Here is an 11,282-nt window from a genome sequence, read left to right as displayed (position 1 = left end):
ATTTTAGACAAAATAATTTACACTAAAACTCGGGAAAAAAAACCTTAAGAGTTCATGACTTACTTGGGGAAATTATTTTTTAAAGACATTAATGACCGTTAACTAAGCATCATTACAACTGAGTGGACTTGTTGACAACAGAACCTTGTCTATGAAGAATGCATCCCTTGAATTGTCCCAATTCATCCCATGTGCCTCTGCCTAAGCTTCGATTCACCCCAGGTCTGGAACTCAACGTGCCCATTGTTTCTCATTTCACAGAGGCCTCATTCTGTCCCCAAGGAGGAATGACTTCATTACCAGAAGACATTGCTTCAATGGCTCAACCCTTCTTCAGAGGAGTCTAGACCCTGAAACGGGGGCCAGCAGGGCTGGTCTGCAGCCCCGTTTTCTGCCCCATTCCAAGGCCAAGAACAATCCCTCAGCTTACATCTGGGCACATGGCCCTGCTCTGAATGATTAGATCTCATTAACCGAGGTCAAGTCAACTCCATGAGAACTGCAAAGAGCCCCCTGGCATGTTGGGAGTGGGGTGAGGCAGGGAGTTATCGAAGAGGAAGAGAAGCGGGGAAATAAGGAAGCCCAGTGTCAAAGCTTAAAATGCCCATTTCTACACCCTGCACCAGCTGTCTGCCTGCTGGCTGACTTCCTAGTTAGCATGTGATCTACCCATCCCTTGAAACATGACGTATTTTAAAATCCTCATATCATGGTGGTTGCTATACAAGATGCTATTTTGGGGACACAGCTAGTGCACTACTAGGAACATATGCACTCAATTGTCAGAGTGTGTGTGCGTGTGTCACCATGCTGTGCTGAGTGCTGGGTAAGGGAAGGGAGTCCATCAGGTATGGGTTCCAAAACCAGCTCCAGTACTGACCATGTGCATGTCTAACTTCTTAGAGCTTCCTCGTCTGAGCTGGTAAGGGTAGCCTACCTCACCAGATTGTTGCAAGGAATGAACAAGAACCTACTGAAGCACCCACACAGTGCCTGGCAGAGTAAGTGCTCAACAAATACCAACTCCCTGCCCTCAGAAGCTTTTCCTGTAACATAGATGACACTGTTCAGACAACTATTGATCCAGTGGAGGTGCCAGTAGATTACAGAAACCTGGCCACTGCACACAGAAAACATTAAGCACAGGCTACTTAGAGATGGACGAGGTCACTCATGTCTAAACTTTCCTGGCTGCCTTCAAGGGCAGAGTCCTGGTCTTCCTGTTTCCCCACTACCTAACTCAGCTGCCAGTCCACCTGGTGGAGATAAATTAGCATTTAGCCATAAGGTATATCCTACTCCAACTCACTCATTCTCAGCTCCTCCTCCAGATACTACCAAATAGAAAGCCTTTTGAGAAAAAAGTTACTGAGGGCTTTAGAGGAGATTGTTTATAATGAAAATGATCATTCTAAAAGAGAACAAGAAAATGAGCCATAAAGACTCCCAGGAGGCCCTGAGAGGCTGCACATGCCCACCAGGCTCACAAATACTTTGAGTCCACAGGTGGCAATCGCAGCCTGTTGAGAGCTATAAAGCCTTCCCATTTGATTAGAAAACCATTTTAGTTATGCCCAGCCAATCTCTGTCCCATCCCTTTTCTGTTAAATGTAATTCTTCTTTCTTTCTTTCTTTTTTTTTTGAGATGGGGTGTCACTCAGTCACCCAGGCTGGAGTGCAGTGGCATGATCTTGGCTCACTGCAACCTCTCTGCCTCCCCGGTTCAAGCAATTCTCCTGCCTCAGCATCCAGAGCAGCTGGGATTACAAGCACACATGACCATGCCTGGCTAAATTTTTTTTAGTAGAGATGGGGTTTCGCCATGTTGGTCAGGCTGGTCTCAAACTCGTGACCTCAGGTGATCCACCCACCTTGGCCTCCCAAAGTGCTGGGATTACAGGCATGTGCCATTGCCCCGGCCTGAATGTAATTTTTCAATGAGAACATTCATATTTGTCCTCCTGCAGAACTGCAGGGCTCCTACAACCTCTCAGGTGACTTGTATCTTAATGACTACTCCAGTGTCCACTGCCCTGGCCAGCAAGGTCTGCTCAGAGTGAGGAATGCAATTAGTTTGCAGCATCTGAAGAAAAAGGCTGTAAAAGTTCAGCAGAGGAGAAGATGGGACGTCTGGGCTTAGCAAAATGCCTGAGAACTATTTGAAGGCAGGATTGCTTAAGGACCCACATGCTTAAGTTAAAATAATATAGTTCCCTCTCCTTTGTGCTAAAACATTTCCTCATTCACTGCACCAAATTCTCACACCCACACAAGATTGGCTGGGATGAGGGCTTCATTATTCTGTTTTCAACAGGGGGAAAAGATGCTCTGTTCTCCCTAGTAAGTTTGCTAACTGCTACTATCAGAGGAACAGTTGTGATACGCAAGGCTGACTAAAACTGAGGCTTCCTGGGGGCTGTGATATGGTTTGGCTGTGTCCCCACCCAAATCTCATTTGAATTGTACTCCCATAATTCCCATGTGTTGTGGGAGGGGTCTGGTGGAAGATAATGGAATCATGGGGGTGGATCCCCCTTACTGTTCTCATGGTAGTGAATGTGTCTCATGAGATCTGATGGTTTTATAAGGGGAACCTCTTTTGCTTGGTTCTCATTCTCTCTTGTCTGCCACCATGTAAGACATGCCTTTTGTCTTCCACCATGTTTGTGAGGCATTCCCAGTCATGCAGAACTGTGAGGAGTCCATTAAACCTCTGTTTCTTTATCAATTACCCAGTCTCGGGTGTGTCTTTATCAGCAGTGTAAAAACGGACTAATAGAGGCTGCAAGCAAAGTTCTTAGGGTGGCAGGACAAGGGACCATCTCGAAGTGCAGCAGGGGGCTTCTGCAATGGTCTGTGCTCTGTGAAGTGTACCAGTTTGGCTAAGTGCACTGAAAGGCAGGTACCTACTGAGACATCTGTATCAAAGGGGAAAGAGATCCTCATGACAGAACTCTGTTAACCACAGGGATACGACGCACAGCCCTCCTCGGCCTGGCATCCGTTGCTATTAACCATAACGCCTGCTTCCACAAAGTCCACTTCATAAACCAGGCCCTCACTGCCATTCTACGTAAATGACTTCTCTCCATGGGCCACTAAATACGCTTCCCTTCGAGAACACCTGACCTTACTACTGCATCCCTGGTGATTGTGGATAATCTAGACAGCCCTCTTGATGTTCAGAAAATGATGACTGGCACAAAGGTGTGCAAAGTAAAGCCTCTTCACTTAAAAAAAAAAAAAAAAGACAGATGAGAATCCTGCAGAAACCTACATTAATACCATAGAATAGGGAGCAAGGAGGAGTTTCTAAATGGCTGGTCCGTGGGAGTCAGTCCTGTGTACGGATTCTTCCCAGAGCCCTAATTTGAAAAGGTAGAGTGAAGGTCCTCAGCAGAGCTGAGCCGGGGTTTGTCCCTTAAATCCCAGGTCTGTCTTTGGCAGCTTCCTGCTGCCAGCAGGGAAGAAAGTACATGTGAAGCCAGAACCACCCAGTGCCCATCGGCTGGATCACCTGGACAGAAACTCAGGAGTAAAGCTCACATCTACCTGGAAAGAGTGAGGGACACCGGAAGGACGTCAATCAAGGCGGCATCAAAAAGCCCTCAGTCCCCATCCTGATGGGAACAGCACACCCAAAGAATGAGGCCAGGACAAACAATGTTTTGAAGAACACTACCTTGCTTACTCACCCTGGTTCTGTTTTTCAACTTTATTATGAACGTTTTCAAACATAGATATGAGTTGGCAAGAACAGACAATGAACACCCACATACCCAACACCCAGATTCAACATTTGTTAACATTTTCCCATATCTGTTCCATCAATCTATAGCATACACACTCACACATTTTCTCAAATATCTGAAAATGAGTTGCAGATGTTCTGACACTTCACCCCTGAATACTTTAGCATACACCTCCTAAAAATAAGAACATTTTCCTGTATAACCACAACAAGATTTGCACACTCAAGAGAATGGACAATAATCCCCTCATACCCAAAGTCTAGTTCCTACTCAAATTTCCCTGCCCTGCCCTGTTTTTAATAGCTATTTTCTTAAAACCATGACTCAATCACGGCTCATACATTTGGTTAGGTTCTTTTAGTCAAGGATAGTCTTCCTACCCCAACCTATTCCACCCCATCCCCATTAATTTCCCCCTGACATTGACTATTTGAAGACACTGGGCTAGTTGTCCTACAAAATACTCAACAACCTGGATTTGTCGATTTCCTCATGATTTCATTTCAACTTGTTCTCCATCCTCTATTTCAGAGAAACTGGAAGTGACATCTAAAGGCTAGACTGGTAGATTCTTGGCTGATCTCTATTTTCATTATTGCAGTCTCCCTCAGACACATGAATCCCACAAGGGTCAGCAATATGGCCTCCATCCCCATTTCTTCTGCAAGGATGAGAGGATTAAGAGAAGTAGAATGTATGTGCTTTTGCCTTCCAAGACTTGGAAAGACCCTCCAGAGTGCTGCTTCTTAAAGTGTGGGTTCCTGAACCATCTCCCAGAGGAGAATGACAGCTACCTGTTTCAAAAAGTACATTCCTTGTCCCCAACCAACCATTGATTCAAACTTTTTGGGTGGTGCCAGAATCTGCATTTCTTACAAGCTCCCAGGAGAGCCTTTCACAGAAAGTCCACTGTGAGGCAGCATGGAAAAGGTCAGTTCAGTGGTATTGGGGAAGAGAGGTAAAGAGCAGAGGCAGGAGGAGTGTGGCCTGGCTCAGTCAGGACAGACCCAGGGGCCAGATCACTTGTCCCCTGCACAGCTCATGATGCCTCCCAGGTCACAAGACCCAGTGACTGTAGGGAAACCAGCTGTTCTCCCAGCTCATCTGTTGTCTGATAATCCTTGTACAGCATGAAACGATCTGCCCAAACATTCAGGTCCTTTTCCTCAGAGGACAAAGGCAGCTTTCAGAACTGGAAGGATAGTGCTGGCACAAAAAGCACAGGACCTTGCATGACTTAAAAAAAAAAAAAAATGTACCAAAGGAGGTTTTGAAACTCTCTGGCCACCCCGTAAAACACACTGACTACAGAAATCCAGACATCTTGATTATGCTTAAGAGGACCCAAATGCACTAACAATTCTATTATTCTTTAGGGTACAGTCTAAATATGCTCAACACCTCCTGCTTTTGCCAATTTCCTTGGCTCAACTTCCGATCGACTCCTCTTCTCCATCCCATCTCTGACTTCTGGGAAAACTCTGCATTTATGGTTCCCAATTAGGGGCAATTCTGTCCCCATCCCAACTCTGCAGGGAACATTTGGCAATGTCCGAAGGCATTTGGAGCTGTCACAGCTATAGGGGCAGGGGTGTGTGCTACTGGTATCTGGTAGACAAGGGTGCTGCTAAATAAAAATTACTTGGCCCCAAACATCAGTATCATCAATGTCGAGAAACCCTGCTCTGGGGGCTTCTCACAGAGGGCGATTTTGAATGTATAGGAGCAACTTAAGATGATTTTAAGATCTATTTTAAAAGGTCTATTCTGATGAGTATGTCTATAATCTGGACATTCACAATATTTACTAAATTAAATATATTTTAGTTGTTTTCTCCATTTTAAAAAAGGCCGTGCTAGTTTGGATGCCCAAGATGATAGGATGACAGGGCCTGGGGCCCCGGAAGCCAGGGCAGACTGACTCAGAACCTCGTGCCCTTGAGCCTGTCTTTTCTGGGGTCCCAGGTGGTCTCTGCATCACATGCTAAAGTTAACTTCTGTTTTCAGAAATCTCTATTCTGCGAATGGCAAAATGGGGCTCCCCGCTCATTATTGTTACCTTTCTTCACCTACATCTGAGGGGCCCGGACACAGGTTCAGAAAACTAAACGGTTGGCCACATGGCTTCTGCTTCTTTCAAACTCCTCTCCTCCAGAGTTGGGCTGGTCACTCAGGAGGTACTCAGGTGGCCTTGGCCTCCCCACATCTCAGGGAATCTCAAGGACCCTACAAGGCAGACCTATAAGATTTTCAGGCTTGCTGATTCTTACCTGACCCCTCTTAAAAGATGCTTCTCTTCCCCTTGAAACTATTGACATTCTCAGCTGCCTGGCAGCCCCTCCCTCCAAACACACATGAACAAGTCTCTTTTCTTCTGGGCATGGGAACTCCAGTGAGCTCTCTGACCCCATGCTCACTGTCAAGTTTGTTGTTTAATGCACCCACCCTGGCCAGTCATAGGTTTCTTTCTTGATGCCAACTCCAACTCCTCATGTATCCAATTAACCTACCTTTGGGCACCCATTTCTAGAGAGGCCATTTTCCCCATCCCATCCTGAGGTATCTGTATTAGTCTGTTCTTATGCTGCTAATAAAGACATACCCGAAACTGGGTAATCTATAAAGGAAAGAGGTTTAATGGACTCACAGTTCCACATGGCTGGGGAGACCTCACAATCATGGCAGAAGGCGAATGAGGAGCAAAGGTACATCTTACATGGCAGCAGGCAGGAAAGCATGTGCAGAGGAACTGCCCTTTATAAAACCAGCAGATCTCGTAAGACTATTGACTATCATGAGAACAGCATGGGAAAAACCTGCCCCTATGATTCAATTATCTCCCATTGGGTCCCTCCCATGACACGTGGGGAGTATGGCAGCTACATCTCAAATGAGATTTGGGTGGGGACACAGCCCAACCATATCAGCGTCTAGAGCCAGAGATGGAAGGTCCGCTTGTCTGGTCCTATTTTCTGAATGATTCCTTCTCTTCTAAAGCCCACTTGCATATTTTATGTTTGTTTTCCCTCTATTTCTACAAATGTCCTCATCTAAAAGCTCTTTAGGCAAGTCTTTCTTTATGTGTCTGTCCAACAGGCAGGAGGAGCTGAACAAAACAACCTCTAAGGGAGACACTAAAATCTGATGTAGTCCAGATCCCATAAGCCGGGGTCATATGCCTATGCCTGTACAGACCATGGGGTTGAAAGCATTTTCAATTTGTTTACATGAAATTAAAACTTGAATTTCAGGAGCTGCCTTTTAATGCCACTGCTTTATAGGAATTTTAAATGAAAGATGTTTTTCAAGCTTATAATGAATTCTGTGATATTAGGCAAAATATACGTCTTAAAGTGAACCTCTTGTGTCTTCTCAGGATAAGAGAGTTTTAATTAAGAAAAGTAGGTTTCCTCTTTTACCAAGGACCCGCCAACATGGGCCGCGTTCGCACCAAAACCGTGAAGAAGACGGCCTGGGTCATCATAGAGAAGTACTACACACGCCTGGGTAACGACTCCCACACGAACAAGCGCGTGTGCGAGGAGATCGCCATTATCCCCAGCAAGAAGCTCCGCAATAAGATAGCAGGCTATGTCACCCATCTGATGAAGCGGATTCAGAGAGGCCCTGTAAGAGGTATCTCCCTCCATCAAGCTGCAGGAGGAGGAGAGAGAAAGGAGAGACAATTACGTTCCTGAGGTCTCAGCCCTGGATCAGGAGATCATTGAAGTAGATCCTGACACTAAGGAAATGCTGAAGCTTTTGGACTTCGGCAGTCTGTCCAACCTGCAGGTCACTCAGCCTACAGTTGGGATGAATTTCAAAACACCTCGGGGATCTGTTTGAATTTTTTCTGCAGTGCTATATTATTTTCAATAAATCTGGGACAACAGCCAAAAAAAAAGAAAAAAAGAAAAAAAGAAAAGTAACAGGCTGGGTACAGTGGCTCACACCTATAATCCCAACACCTTGGGAGGCCAAGGCGGGCGGATCACCTGTGGCCAGGGATCAAGGTACCCAGGGTTTTCCAACTTTCCCTAATGAGAATGCCACATTTGAAACTGTAGAAAGGTTTATACTTTCTCCATTCATTAACTATAGGAATTCCCCAAAGATTTAGGATTCATACTACGCTTTGAAAACAGATGGGCTTCAGTGCAGCTTCCAGAGGGATGCACACTCCTCAGGGGAATGTGAGCGTGATGCGCAGCTGCCAGCAGCCCTAGGTACTTTCCAATACAGAATGATCCTTCCACTCTGGGCAGCAGCCCGGCCTGCAGGACTGAGCCGGTGTCATGACTCAGGAATGTGCCAGTTGGGAGGAGGTGGCCCAGTGAGTGTTCCTCACTGCAGCCCAGATGAAGTCACTGCACGCTCAAAGTTCAAGATGGTCACAGAAAAACTCCTTTTTAAAAGTCTGAACTCTTGCACTTGTTCATATGATCCCAGTGTCCTCTTTCTGGGAAGAGGGACTTATGATTGTAGCTTCTAACAATAGTGAGGCATAGTAAACAGAGATAAAGTTCAGCTGGATGTCCCAGAAGCAGTATGTGTCAGGAAACCAGGCCTCTTAAACACAAAGCAAAAGGCTGGGGCAGAAATGGCTTTAGGTCATTTCTATAAGAGATGCTTCCCAACTCCCTGTTCCCCAGGTGCTCATCTGAATAGGCTGCTAAGCAAGGTGGGCAAAGAAAGCCTGTCCCATTCCATGCCCAGTGCTATGGACTCCCAGGGGCTCCAGCTACCTTGCTCCCCAGCGTGAGCCAGGCTGGAGAAGATGACCACTGAGAACCCACACAGCCCTCCGTAAGAGAGAGACGCGAGACAAGAGAGCCTGGGGGAATCCACAGAAGAGGAACTAGACTGGATTTTGGTTAGGTGATAAAAAGGAGCCTGTCCCTGGGGTGCTGACAGATACTTCTTTGAGGTGGTTAGGACAGACCTCATCACAGCAAACCATTTCTCACAGCCCTGATCACCTCAGGCCTCGCAAGAAGGCCTGTACCCCACAAGTGGGTGGCTGATAATTCTGGGTTCCAGTGTAACATGGCAACAGCCAGAATCTGCCTCTGGGGAGGATCTGTCAGGCTTCACGAAGGGTACACAGGACAAAACCCCTTGCCTCCACCCCTCCAGGGCAAGGGGCTCATCCAGAAAGGCAGCATGTAAGAATGACTCAGTCTGGAGGCAGACTCTTCATCTGAACTCTGGTTCTACCAGGTCCTCAGTAGTGACCTTAGGTGAAATTGGGCCCATGTTCCTCAGTTCCTGTGTCTGTAAAATGGAGTAATAGCCTACCACATAGGGATGTTGTGAGGGTCAACTCAGTTAAAATAAGTATTAAGCTTAGAACAGCACTTAGCGCATGGCAAGCACTCCATCCATGTGGACTATCCCCCTGCAACAGGATCCAGCCTCCCCATCCCTTGACCCGGCATAAACATGACCACTTCTGGGGTCGTGTCTCAGGCACTCCTTTTCCCACTTAGATCTTCAGGTTCTGGAGCCCATCTGGCAGGTAGGTAATTAGCCTTTCCTTCAAATACTAATTTCCCCCTGGAAAAGGAGTTGTGTGGCAGAAAGGATGTGCCACAGAGCTGGAACTGCTTCAGTGCTATAAATCACGCTCTAGCATTAACTAGCTCTGTGTCTTTGGGCAATAAACGTCACCTCTCTAAGGATAGTTTCCTCATCTCTAAAGTAGGGGTAAGGAAAGTCGCTGCCACACTTTTTGGGTGGGACACAAAAACTCTGCACAGAGGGTCAGGCATAATTGCAGGTATCAAGACTTAGTAGGAATCATTACTATTACCATCATATTGGTCAACATTTATTTTCTGCTGTTTTCTCCCCAAGGCCACAAAAACACCTTCTATTATCATTCTAAGTCTCTGTAGAAGGAAATTTGTCCAATGGCAAAGTAATAGGCAAGGGAAAAAGACCACCAGGCAGGCAGGCAGGCAAACATGGGTCCCGACCCAGGCTCGGCTCTCGGCTAATGGGTGTGTGACCTCGCAAGGCTCCACTGCCTACTCTGGCTTCCATGTCTCAGCGCCCCAAACTGAAGGCGCTGGACTTGCAGATCACCACTGTCACTTTCAGCTCCAAAAGTCAGTCATTTCAAGTATATGACCACCTCTTCTACCTTCTCCCAGACTAGAGGCTCCTCCCAGAGCAGATGGCTCCATAAGACCTGCTCCTCTGGAGAGGGAGGTCTCTGGGTGGAAGGAAGAGGGGGAGACCCCACAGGTTACCAGGCATGGCAAGGGACAGCTGTGGCTGATGGAGAGCTGAGCATGGCCGTGGCACACCCGTGGGCACCACAAAAGGGGCTGGCCCAGGGCCCTGGCCAAGGGTGTGGGTGGCCTGGCTCCCTCTTCTGCTCATATGTTTGTTTGTTTTCCTGGGGTGGGAGAACCTAACTCTGACTTCTATTCTTGGGAATATGGTAGAGCATTCCCCACTCCGGTCTTTGGGCTAACTGCTAAAAATGAGGCCACCCTTGCCCTGGGCCGCAGAGATGGACCCTGCCTTTAAAGGACCCTTACTCAGTTTTGAAAAATCACCAACTGTTCCTTTCTGATATACTTTTGCTTCCTGTTTCAGACAAGTAAAATGCTTGGAATCATTAACAATTTGATAGCTGTACGCCAAAGGACATGGCAGAATACAAAGTTTTAACCATTTTTAAAAGGATTTCTACTTTGCTTTCTTACATATGTCAAGAAAGGTGCCAACTGATTAACACGTACATATCAATTGGAATTCTAAAGCTGAAAACAGCCAGCACTATAGGAGACTCCTTTTTAAGTGACTTAGTTTCAGGCAAGAGTCAGAAGTCATATCCCTTTCATCTCAAAACAAACTGTATGAAACTGTCCTACAAAATTAACATTTGCTATTTATCTCCATTCCTCAGTGAATTATTAAAATCAAGCAGTACAATTCTCTCATCAGTTATAAATGGCCCCAGAAGGCCAATTTACATCTATCCAGGGGCAATTTCTGACGAGTATATTTATTAATGATCTAATAAAATGTCTTGTTTTGTTATCAACTACATGATTCAAATGATGTTTTAAAATCTAATACTCCAACCCAATAGTCTGGTGATGAAGCTACTGAGCTGACATTAATTTAAAGTGATTTGTAATTTTATTTGGCATTATCAATAACACCATGGATAGATTTAAATTTTAAGAAAATTTTGGCTCCCATGCTGTCAAAGGCAGTATTTTATAAGGTTCAGTAAAACTGATCTGATTACAATGATAATCACCAATAGCAAAGATCAGGGGTGAGAGGTTCTGATAAGCTAAATTACTTGGCAGTCAGCCACGCACATCTTAAATTGACAGGTCAGCTGAAAGCTTGGGTTGTGAGAATAAAGCTATGCCAACAACAAGAATGACCCAAACACGTCCACTTTCACTCCTCCTAATTTCCTGACTTTTGCTCCAATCTGCCCTTTAGCAAAGATGGCCATTCATAAAAAGAAGTGCTGAACCATCTCAGGCCTTTGTGATATGG

General features: G+C 45.9%; 1 protein-coding gene and 1 pseudogene across 3 annotated transcripts in view; one reads left to right on the top strand and one right to left on the bottom strand.

Annotated features, from left to right (window-relative positions):
- The window catches only part of LHFPL2 (LHFPL tetraspan subfamily member 2), a 56,301-nt gene that overhangs the window by 19,146 nt on the left and 25,873 nt on the right, over window positions 1–11,282 (bottom strand). The window lies entirely within an intron of this gene.
- On the top strand, window positions 7,015–7,648 carry LOC108541029 (40S ribosomal protein S17 pseudogene; annotated as a pseudogene). Its single transcript, XR_001888836.1, has one exon. The product of XR_001888836.1 is annotated as a 40S ribosomal protein S17 pseudogene (transcript).

Source organism: Rhinopithecus bieti, unplaced genomic scaffold (assembly GCF_001698545.2).
Source record: "Rhinopithecus bieti isolate Rb0 unplaced genomic scaffold, ASM169854v2 scaffold_20538, whole genome shotgun sequence".
In the NCBI taxonomy this organism is placed as follows: Eukaryota; Metazoa; Chordata; class Mammalia; order Primates; family Cercopithecidae; genus Rhinopithecus; species Rhinopithecus bieti.
The sequence above is the reverse complement of the archived record's forward strand: the minus strand, read 5'-3'. Positions and strand labels throughout refer to the sequence as shown.